Below are 12,799 nucleotides of genomic sequence, written 5' to 3' on the forward strand. Positions count from 1 at the left end.
AATGACAGCTAGAGGAAAAATAGCAAATTACGGGTGTTATTAGAGCGGACGAAGTTTCCGGTGGAAATTGTGGAAGAATTCACAAAACCCTTCTAAGTTTCCTTTCGCATATCTATACACGAACCAAGATGGCTTTGTAATCGGTGTTTACCAAATAGAAAGTGACTGTCATTATTTTTGTTTTCGGTGTCGAGTTTCGAAGAACTTACGTATGGAAATCACGACTATTTTTGGTCTCGAAACAAAGCCAAAATGCAAATGCGTACGAAGCGAAGCGAGACGTGTCGAATTAAAACTTTACAGCAGCCTCGCTGATGGCTCTCCGTGTCGACCGAGGCGCTTAACAATTTTAGAAGGCACGAAATAAAAATTCCGAATAGATATTCATTTCTTTAATGCAGACATGATTAACTATAGACAAATTGGTTGAATAGCGAGCGAGCGGAGAACAAAGCGAACTTAACCTTTGATAAAATGCTGATGCTACCATTATCAATAATGCAGGTTTGATGAAATTACGAGTGTATGAAAGAATCATTTTGCAGCTATGTAGCTTGAAGGGCAGACGTTTAGTCGTGATTCGATTAGGTCAAATCGCTTTTATGGCCGGTCAGTTATCTGGGAAACTTAAGACCGTAAGCAAATATACAGCACTCCTTACTACTTTGAACAGTTAACACGGAATTATCGATCTTTTCTTTACGACTAGACATTTACTCGAGGCTTTTGTTTGATGTCGCATGAAAACCCCATTACATTTCTATAGGAAGTAAATGTGAATAGATAACAGTCTTTATCAAAGAAGAAAACTTTCTGTTTACACTTTGTTATTACGAGCGTAAATAAGAAGAGCTGCTAACGTTCTTGGAGAGCAGAGTTAGCGAGTTTCCCTCCAGCGCGCCACGGCGCAAGTGAGATCCGTGTCCCTTCGCAGAAGAGCTTTCACCCCATCTGCGTTTTAATTATGTAAGTTTTTTTTTTTTATCTAACCCTTTTGCTCCAGTGATTTATTTACTTAAGTTACAGGAGAAAATTCTTTCAAGTATAGACAGTTAATCTAGATCGAGACAGTTCTTTAGGCTAATATCCTAAGTGAATTTATCGCTTGCGCCGTTGTTTTCTTGCGTGTAGTCAGTATTCTTAAAGTGAACTTTTCAACCAAAATAAAATCTCGTTGGTTTGTTTACCGAAGACGATATCGTGTCGCCTTCTTGACCTCGCGCTTCGCATTTTAGAAAAACATGGCCTTTGGTGCGGCGTTAATTCTTGCAAACATCTTTAAATGAATAGAAATCTCTTATGTTTGCTCTCTACGAACGGAAAAGGCGTGAGGCGCTGGCAAGCTGTTATAGACTGCACGCAGCGATGACTCACACGGCGCGAAGAGGCGTGATCTCGAAAACTAATTAATTTCTCGGTGTGAAGCCTGGTTTCCTTAACTCCTTCGTACTCCACGAAACTGTAAACATTTGTGAGATTAAAGACTAAAGCAAACTGGTTTTGGTTAAACTGAAGCCCGGGGCTTTAGGCGCGAGCGAAACTATTCAAGCAAACTCTGTGTTAACTAATACAAAGCTTTGTTGATGCAAACTTTGTTGATACAGCAAATGGTGCGTTTTTCTCGGACGTCATAACCTTCGTTTGCGAGGTTTGCACTTTTTCGACTTCTTAGATCTAGAATTTTCAGTTTGTTTCATGTGTCATCGCATCGCAGAATTGCAAACATCTGCTTTTCACCATAAATACAGTACCCCCGAAAGTCTCAAACTTGCATTCGTGTTGTTTGGGTTTCGCATGCACAAAAGAAGAAAAAAGATGAAAAATTATTTTAAAATTATACTGCCGATCCGCGCGGGGCCAGTTTGATTTTCGCCCACGGTCTCTGGCGTGATTTAAAACAAAAAAAAATCCATTCTCAGCGTCGCTCTTGAAATCAAACAATTTACAAGGAAAGAAATGCTCGGCGTTATTTCACATCAAAATTTTGACATGCACATGTTTGGAGCTAATACGAGATGCTAGATTTTTTGTCATAGCTTAGAACATATTGCGACACCTTGACTGGTTGTAGACACATGATTAAATTGCTGATTTTAAAACACAGTGTTTAACATTGATGCTTAGCGTAAATTAACTATGATATTCTTTGCGATCCGATTATTGCAATAAAAATGTAATTTCTTCGGCAGGGTCGGTTTATGGGACGACTTTAAAAGACTTCGGGCTGTTAAACGGACATTAGTTTCAGTCAACTCCGTGTCGCGTCGAATGACACGTTTTGGTAAAGTTAATTTTAATATTCTGAAACGCAAACACTGCTTCTAAAAGCTGTTATCTCTTCTACGCCCGAAGCCAGTGTCAGAGATACTCACAGCCTGACCTAGCTGTATGTTCGCTGTGCCCGGCGTGAATTTAGCTCAGCCACAGTGGGGCGAGTTTTGTCCTACGGTCGAATTTGCTTTTAGGACCTTCTGGTTGTGATAATAAGTTGGAAGCGAGCGAAAACCACGTTGTGCGGATTTGGGATGGTGAAAACCTGTTTAATAACATTCAGTAATCGGACAACTTTATTTTCGCAGTTTTCACTTTTCGGGGTCTTGCACAAAATGTAGCGATCGCGATTAGATGTTTATAGTTTAAAAAAAGCGGAATCCTTCAGGCTATGTTCGCTTGAATAGTTTCTCTGTTTGTCGGGATCGCGAAGGCGGAGCTTGCTGTGTCGCTCTCGCATGGCCAAAGTAATTAACACTTGGTCGTATTTTCAGGCGTAAATGAACTGAATAATTCATAAACTGAGGTGTGTTTTATTTTGATAACAGCTATACCGCCCACTTAGCGCCTAATTGCCTCGAGGCTCCATGGGGAAGACATCGATTTGCTTTCCTCTAATAACGTTCGTTATATTATCAACCGTGCATTGGGCGCACATACATCCATTGTAGTGCGTGATTTGAAACGAATGCTCAAATCTAAATATTGCGAGGAAGAAACTCGTGGAGAAAATAGTGTGGCGAGTAACTCTTGGAAAAATATTGTTTTATTTTGTGAAAATGACTCGAGCTCGCTTTTGTTTCTTGTGGTGTAAATATTTGTCAAAAGAGTTTGTTGCGATTTTGCTGAAAATAAATCCGGTAACTACTCTTAGTATAGAACAGTGTTCGGTAACTGTTCTTTTATTTTCCGTTGAGACCCAAAACCGATAATAAAAAAATCGATCTTCTCTATGAATTAACTCGTTATGTTTCATTATTTTCCCGTATTGATTTTACGTCTAAGAAATATAGTGATATTTTTTTTTTTAAGTGCGCTGTTCGGAGGAAGCAGCGCTTGCGAGAAAATTGTGTTGTGATCTTTTCGCTGTTTCTTTTACAGATTGTAATTTCGTGCGGTGTTTTAGCGATATGTAAAGGCTATTGTGAGCGAATTGCTTCTGGAAACCATGGGAGACAAGCTGTATAGAGTAATGAAAATTAGACATTCACGAGAAAACGTCTTTAACACCGGATCGCCAATAATGATTTTTTTTTTTAATTAATTCGCCCGAAAATATTACACGTCCAGTAAATATCTGTTTGCGATTTAAGTCTTAAAATAAGGCAATAAAAATGTCTCAATTCAAGGAATATTTCTACCAGACGATGACGCGGTTTTTAGAAGATATTTCTTTTTTTTGTCGCGACGTTTAAGAAGCAGGCAAAATTAAACGTTAATTAAAAGGAAATGAGAACTTGAAAATGTGTTTCCTTGAAGTTTGGTCTCTTAGTAGAACATATTGCGTATAAAATTTGTGTGTTCTGTAAATCAAAAAGAACTTCCCTTTCTTGTGCAATCAAAAGATATTTACTTCAAACTGCTAATATTTGTGCAGGCTTTGACATCGGAAAAAAATTAGTGATTAAAGTTGATTGGAATTAGCGGAATAAACGAAGCGAGCTCGGAGCGAGCTTAGTCGCGCCATTGAATAGGAACGAGGCCGGGAAAATTGCCAGTGCCTGTTTGGAAAAAAATGCGAAAAATATGCGACAAGTCTCTACATTTACTAGCATTTATAAATTTCGCTGGCCAGTTCTAAGTGATGGAGTGGATAGGGTCAGGTTGTGCTGTGTCAATATTACATACAAGCACCTGTTTTGTTTGCAGGTCGCTTACCAGCTAAACCAACACGTGCAGAAAAACATTAAAATTCGTTTTAATTTACGAGTGACTTTTTTTAGTAGACTTCAATGTGTTTAATTTGCCAAGCGGGATTCAAACACTGCGATGCGCGTACGAGTAACACAAGGGAGCAGTGTGGAACACAGTGGATTAGTGAAGTGCTCGTGGAAACAAAGATCGATTTGAATTATTGTCAGACAATGATTTCGGACAATTTCCTGTATTTTGTTGTCAAGGAATATAAAGAAAATTATTATGTATAGTCCGTTTGAAGGCAGGGACGGTATTGAAAGCTTTATAAAAGCAAAAATTAGTACTATAAACATGGTTTTTCGCACTGGTATTAGAAGATTTTTCTCGAGTGTCCAGCAGAAGGGCTTAATTTAGCGCCAATGAATTTATCCACAGCCATCGCATCGCGCGAATTACTGCGAATATAATGATTATACTCGGCCAGCAGCTCGCGCTTTTGTATTTTTAGGCGAATATCTTGAGCTAGGAAGGATAATAGACTAGGTTTTTGTTATTTCTCTGGGAGCCAGGCTAAAATTGATTATAATAACTGATTCGTTTCAACAAAGCAATGTTTGGTTGTGTTATGAGAACATTTGAACGTGCTTGTGAAGTTTTTTCAATACCAGGAGTTTCTTTATTTTAATCTCGGTGTCTTAAAAGGCGTGGATTTACTTACAAAAAGTACTTTCGCACCTTTCTTCGAGAAACGTTTATTCAGTTGCTTGCCTTTAGAAAGGTCTTACTTTTAACAGCTAAAGATTTTATTTTGTTTTCTTTTCTTTTTTTTTTTTTTTTACCAGCTTTTATAATTACCGAGTTATTCCCCAGACTCAACCTGATGGGTTTTTATCCCGGGTGAAAACATAATAGTGCGTCTGTTTGGATGTGAAATATTTCCTTGTCGCTTTTGACGTCAGAAAACTGTCTCACTTTAGCCAGTACTTGAGCTTATAAACATTCAGTATAAGTCGTGCAATATTCTTTTTCTTCCGCCATCTATTTTCCTTTCGTCACTTTGTATTTAATTCCCCGCCTTGAAAAATTACAGAATGTCTGTTGCTATCGCAACTCGTGAAAGGATAACAGCTAGCGAAATAATCTCGTAAAAACTTTGTGAGTAAAAAGTGTTAGTCGCGGTCGGTTCGTAGGTGTTCGGACTTCTATTTTCGATTTAATATACTCTGTGGTTTTAAAGACGTCAGTGGGTGAAGAAAAAGGAAAATATGGCCGCCTACAAAATGTTAAATCCCAGTGGAAGCTGACACGGCGCTAATTGCACCGTTAAATCCGAGTTACAATTTATTGGTTCGCGTTTCGTATCTCTCGATGCTTTTAAATACATTATCTTTCGAGGTGTCAATATCAGCTCAAAAGCGCTGTTTTTTACAAACTTTGAAATTTTCCCTCAAGAAATAAAACTGAGAATAAAAGATTGTATACCGGCTAGTTAGTATAGTTTCGAGTTTACCGAGCTTAAAAATTATTCATAATCGGTTGAGTTTTTTTTTTTTTTTTCGTAGCTGGAAAATGGGATGGAAATCGTTATTTTTTCTTTAACGTGAAAATATTGCACATTTAATTTGATGCCGTTAACGTCATTGTGGTTTGCGTCCAACATTTATCGCAGTTTTATGGCTATTGCGAGAACACGCCTCAATGATTTATAACGCAGCTCGTGTTATTCTTGGCTGCAATTAAACAGCCAGTTTTCGATTCAACTGTGAGCTTTGGGCGGATCGCAGAATCTATTACTCTGCGCTAACACGTTGTGCGGAAACTGCTTTATCCTGTACCGTAATTAGAAATGGAAATTTGCGCACTTTTTTTGTGGCGCGCTTTTACGAGCCTAGATCTTTGGTGGAGTAATTATACTCAAATGATGAATGATTAAGGCGTTTTTTTAGGCCAAGAGATTACTCTCATATTTTAACCATTATACCTGGACTTAAGTAGGATTAACTGTCTGATGAGTCTAGCAAAGAAACACGGTCCATTAGCAACAAATTGCCTTGAAATTAAGCCTTTCAGGCCCGTAAACAAACATAACTGGGTTTGTTTTGGGTTTGGCGAAAAAGGGTATATATTGTAGAAAATAATTTTCTTATCAAATGTTGCATTATGAACTTTACTTTGGGTAATAGATAAAATGGAAAACGCTCGCCATCTCTAAACCTCTCTCGCGGAAGAACTACAATTTCATTTTATTATATTTTTTTATAACCGTTTCTGAAAAAAGGTGATAATGAATACAGTAATGTATAGATATTCAACCTGCTAGTAATCTGCTATTAAAATCGCTGTTTTGCAAATTCTGGTTCTACTTTTTCTTTCAAGCACAACGCTCTCTTTCTTAAGCTGAGTTACAACTGTCTTATGTAACAATGTGATCTAGCTGGTGCTTTCTGAGACTGAGTTTAGCCCTTTCGCTTCCAGAGTCCGTGGGTAACACCCTAGTGTGTGACCATTCAAATAAAAGCTACGTGGGAGCAGTGCTTTCGGATGGTACTGTCAGAGTAAAATTTGGTGTTTTTTCTTTTAATATTGAGTTTTACTTGAAGTACTCTTGGCAGTGAAAAGGTCAAACAAAACTCCTTTGTTCCCTCAGAGAACCACGATATACATTGTCCATAAGCGCACAAAGCGTGAAATCCAAATTGAACCTTGTATTGGTCAAGTGACCCATCCAGATCACGTACGTGGCACCGCCCCCTTAAATTCGTCACAACTGGTTCCGGCAACTTCGAAATCCTACGTAGCAGCGCAGTGTTCAAGTCCGTTTGCGTCAATAATTTTAGAGCTTTTAAGCCACAAGCGACCGGTGCATATCTCGAGTGGCTGGTAACGGGTTGGAGTGGGAGAGCAGGAAATCGCTTGAGTCCACTTCCGGTCGTTTGTAACCGGAAAGAGGGCTTTTAAGTAGCTCTATGAACTTTTCTTTGTTTCTGCGAAGTCCCACATGATTTAATGGGGCACGTTGCTTAAACCCGTGCTAGCCACATGGCGATAATTAATTTTCCCTTTGCGACCTGTACCCCCACTGTAATGAGTAAGTTTTTTTTTCCTTGTGTGGGTGGAACAGGGGATGCTTGTGTGAGAGACTATGTGGGCAAAAACTTTTCTTAACAACCATTCTAACCACAAAACCATCTGACTTCGTGTCGGAAAACCGCGCGCGCGAGAAACACCGGTACAACATTTACAAAACGACTCGAATTTACGCTTTAAGTGCGCCGGCTTAAAGAACTGATCAAACGGTGCCAGCATTTTGGTCCAACATCGTCCAACTTCGATTGTGGGTGAAAATGTTGGAATCGTTTGTTGTGTTCGTACGGCCACGGCAAGGCGCAACAATACTAAGAAATGTTGAATCCAATTCATCTTTGAATCGCTTAACTAATGCGTCGAAGTTCCCAACAGTTATATAAACATACCCAGTCTTCTTCAAAAAAAAAAATTTCCTTTGGTTTACAAGTAAACCCCCCCCCCCCCCTTCCTCCTCCACCTCTCCTACCTACGTTCCCTCGGAAGAGTGTTTTTGTAGTGGTAGTTGCTATAGTGCTATAAGCACAAAGACAACTGTCCGAGTTCTTTAAGATTGTTGAATTAAAACATTTCAGACGTATATGTTATCTGAAATGAAATAATAAAACAAACAACTGAGAACACGATCAGTTTATGAATGCCTTTTCCATCTTTTTTTTTCTTCCCTTTCAATCATCAATTCCTGACAGTATTTCTGTTTATGTTACAACAAATTCAGCCCAAAATTAGGCTAGTTTATTTTAGCTTTATCGCTCATTACAGGAAAGGAAACCGCAAGATTGCAATCCCTTTTAAATAGCTGGTTATTGATGAAACTGAAGGAATATTTCATAATGGCATTGTTCTATACCATGGAAAGTGAAAAAATAACATCTCTTTGTCGAAAAGGTAAATTTACCGCTGTTCAATTAAACAAGGTGTCACGTTTCGAGGGTCAGCCCTTCTGGAAAAACCGATTTCCTTTGACAAAGGGTATGTCCTCGAAACACCAGTTTAGAACTCCTAGTCGAGTATAATAAATAAAACTGCGCTCTCTTGCCGTCTGACAAAGAAGGAGAATTGTTAGAAACTGGTCTCCCGATTAAGTTCAGTGTTACTTTCTGCTCAGAACGATTTTTGAAACCCTCAACTTCATCTTTCCTCTCCGATTACCTATCCAGTCGAATACAATAGAACCTTTCTGAGCGACCACCCCGTGGTGGGGCCACTTATCTTTCTCCGGTCTGAATGAAGTCATCTTCTGTTACCGGTAATGAGGACAGAAGTTGATGAAATTTTAATTCTGCCACCGAACTCTAACAATTTAACGGGGCTCCATTGTTCTAGCCTCTGAAATGATCCTTTACGAAAGTGTATAATCCCAGGGATTTTATGGTATACAATGCACTGGTAAGCACTTCACTATATGGCTTCTGCCTATGTTAAATGAGTGAGGGTATCCCCCGGGTGTTGTAGAAAACGAATGTGTTTATAGTGCGGCACTAAAATCGTAGTTTTCGGCTCCTCCTTTCTCGAGTGCTTAAAAAACCTCTTTGGTTCCGGTACGTCATGACCGGGCACCGCTCCCTATCCTTATCGTAGACAAATCTACCAACTGTCGTCAGTCGTAACCGCTTAGTGATTTATTCCTCAATACTGCCGCTTTGCTCTTACTCATCAAGTGTAGTGCAACCCACATATAACAAAGTGTCAAGGGACTGGGAAAATGTGTTCGTTAAAGCAGTGGCTGATTTCATTATACTGAAATGGCTTCCCCTGTATCTGGCAGTCTCAGCCAATCTTCGATTCAGGCGTTGGAGCTAACCCTTAAGGGGGTTAAAAATAGCTCTTGTATGTGTAAGGTTAGGTCAAAAGTGCTCCATAATTTCCTGAATATTAAAATTTCGAGTGCCTTTCGCCCCTGTTTAAGACATCATTTCCCCTTGTCATCACCCACGGGTCATCTTATCTTAATCTGTGGGTGGCGTGACGCACGTGCTGTTTGCGTCATTCGCTCGTGTCAGGTTATACTTCGTACCCCCGTTTACTTCCGGGGCGTTGACTCTTCAAGTAATTTGTTCCTGGATTATCGTTTCATTTACCGACCTGGCAAACATTTTGGGCGTGCTGTGTGTATTTTTGGTCCACGTTTCCGGAGTTAGTCGCAATTGGCGGAAATTAAAAGTCAGTAAGTGACATGCACATGAATTCTAATTTGCATCTTCGACTCAAAGAGCAAAGATTGTACGTTAAAACAAAAAAAAACTATTGGAGCATTTGAAGTTGTAACATCTTAGTTTGATACACGAAGTGTAGCACCAAAATGAATTTTATTGCCTCGTTAAATTTCTTGCCCACGCTTTGGTTCACCCGACTGAGCTGCATTTTCCGTTGTTAGAACCCTTGTCATGAGAACGTAGACCCTGAAAATGTGTAAGGAGACTTAGGATGACTTTTTGAAAGAACAGTATGAACTATGTTAAGTGTGAAACTTGAGTCTAAACAATCCAACAACCAAGTGCTTCTAGCCGGGGACACACTTGAAAGCTAACGCTGAGCTTGTGTTAGTGCATAGTTCATTGAAGAACATCTTAAAAACGTTTCAGAAAAGAAGAATGTTCAAGCTCAGTATGAAAGTTGGACGTTTTACCAAAGAAGAGAGTGTAGTTACACGGGGGAACTCCGCTCTGTATAAGGGCATTCTAATACTGTTGCTACAAGACTAGTTAATGAGTTCGTTATTCCGCCCTGATTACACTTAAGTCCGTTTGTTGTTACATGAAGCCCTCCAGGTTCCTCTGGGTAATGATTTTTATCCCGTGAAACATTCGCGGAGTTGTTCCTTGAATGACCTTATACATCACTCGGTGAGTGACAGACTGAGGTGTTGACCAGGTAGGTGAATTGGATGTAGGCCATGAGATAGCCTCTTAAATCAATAATTGCAAGAAGCAAAAATAGTGAGCGTGAAAATGGCCACACGAAAATTGATAGCGAGGTGACTGGGAAGATAGGTTCTTTCTCCTCGCCCTCAGTCTCCGTGTGACCATTTTCCCTCGCAGGTTTTATGGTCCGTAGATCTGGCTTGTAGTTCAACCGGTACTTAAAGTACGCTTGACAGCATTGAACGGGAAGTATGTCACGGTTTGTTAGGTAAAAAGTATTGTATGGTGAAAGAAGAGCTGAAACCATAACCATCCACACTTTTTTAGGGGAGGGGGTCACTTTTGTTATATCAGTTCATTTATTCTTTGTTTAAAAGCGTACAGATGAAATAAAACGGGACATAACGAAGTAACATGCGAGGCACCCTCATTCGTAGAGCCCTTTTCTTGTGAACGAGGTTCAATTTGATACAGGATGAGGAAGATAGAGGCCTGGGCACCCCTATCCAAGTTTGCTGGAGGGCAAGTACTAGAAGAAAAAAGAACAGCTGCCGATGAATTGTTATTCATTCGAAATGTTTCTTTGACTACAATATACGCAAGCCGTATGAAGTGTATCATCCACTAAAAACTGGTGGTAACTTTACAATGCTTATGAAAAGATTCACTAATACACAAAGGAACCACAATCTTGGACAGAATAAATGGAACAACTATCCCCCACCCACCCCCCAAAGAAATGAGGAAGACGCGAAGGAGCAAAAATGCGCCATTTTGGCATCATTGAAATAGGGGGGGGGGTGGTCCTGATGTTCCATTTATTGTGTCCAAGATTGCAATCTTGTACAGAATAAATGGAACAATTATCCCCCATCCCCCCCCCGCCCCAAGCAATGATGAAGGCGCGAAGGAACAAAAATGCGCCATTTTGGCATCATTGGAATGGGGGGAGGGGTGGTCCAGGTGTTTCATTTATTTTGTCCAAGATCGCAATCTTGGACAGAATAAAATGGAACAATTATCCCCCATCCCCCCCCCCCAAAGCAATAATGAAGGCGCGAAGGAGCAAAAACAGAATAAAATGGAACAATTATCCCCCATTCCCCCCAAAGCAATGATGAAGGTGGGAAGGAGCAAAAACGCGCCATTTTGGCATCATTGAAATAGGGGGAGGGGTGGTCCAGATGTTTCATTTGTTTTCTCCAAGATTGTAGTTGAAATCTCACAAATTTGATCTATTATTTCCCCTCTCAGAAAGTACGAGGCAATTTCATCGCAATAGTCCGCTATCAACTGAAGGCGGCTATGGGGAAAATAGTCCTTGCCAATCCCAGTCGATTGGGTTTTGTACTGAGCTCTTTTTTATTTATTTTTTTTTATTTTGTGTGTGTGTGTGTGTGTGTGTGTGTGTGTGTGTGTGTGTGTGTGTGTGTGTGTGAATTTCCTGATCATCACCCCGCAGAATTTGGACCAATTTAAGATTGACGAGACTATCTCGTGATTTAAGAACTTATTTCAGAAGTCACTGACTTGTTTCAGGACTAACAAACTCTAGGTAAGAACCACCTTCTGTATCAAAATAAACAACACCGATCAAAAGCTTAATTTTGAAATGATCACAACAATATTGCCAGTTAGGAAACGCAAACTTAGAAACACTCAAATTACGCCAATAAAACAATGAGGTGATTTAAGAGTGAATTCGTAAGTACACACTGAAGAGTTATCTTTTGAAAACCTCTCTATATACGCTATCTTGTACAGCTGGCTGAAACAGAACAAGCATTATTATAACAATGGACTAATTTAAGGTGTTCGACCCTCCCTTCAAACCCAAGGTTAAGAACACATTAAAGTACACACTGAAGAGTTATCTTTTGATAAACTCTGCGTCATTTTGCCCAACTGATTGGAGCACGACAAGTTTGAATACAACAATGGACTAAATTAAGATGTTCGACCCTCTCTCCAAACTCAAGGTTAAGAACACATTGTACAGCTTTGTAAACAATACAGCATGGAAGTACTTAAGGAAAGTGCTTACATCCAGGTTTACTTTCTCTACAAACTCCGAAGCTAAAAACACATTGCTCAGAAGATGGACAGAACAGAAAAAAATTAGACAAGGTCCTGCTTACCAGGATAGACATTGTCACGAAAGTCATCTCTTCAAACCCAAGGTTAAGAACACATTAAAGTACACACTGAAGAGTTATCTTTTGATGAAGTCTGCATCATTTCGCACAACTGATTGGAGCAGGACAAGTTTGAATACAACAGTGGACTAAATTAAGATGTTCGACTCTCTCCAAACTCAAGAACACATTGCACCTGACAGCTTTATAAACAATACAGCATGGAAGTACTTAAGGAAAGTGCTCACATCCAGGTTTACTTTCTATACGAACTCCGAAGCTAAAAACATTGCTCAGAAGATGGACAGAACAGAAAAAAATTAGACAAGGTCCTGCGTAGCAGAATAAACATTGTCACGAAAGTGTCTTAAAATAGCGTTCATCTGGATATCTACGTGTAAGGTTTTTCACCCACAAACACAGAGTTAGAAACATATTGCACAGAAAGTAAATAACACAACGAGGTCCTTCTCGTGTAATGACGTATTAGAAGCTTTTATTTTAAGTTCACGGTTAGGTTTTCTTTTCCAATAAACCCAAAGTTAAAACTGAACATATTGCACAGTAGAATGAACGTTCTTATCTCGG

This window comes from Orbicella faveolata, unplaced genomic scaffold, assembly GCF_042242905.1.
Source record: "Orbicella faveolata isolate gen_17 unplaced genomic scaffold, um_ofav_v1 contig_25, whole genome shotgun sequence".
Taxonomy (NCBI): domain Eukaryota; kingdom Metazoa; phylum Cnidaria; class Anthozoa; order Scleractinia; family Merulinidae; genus Orbicella; species Orbicella faveolata.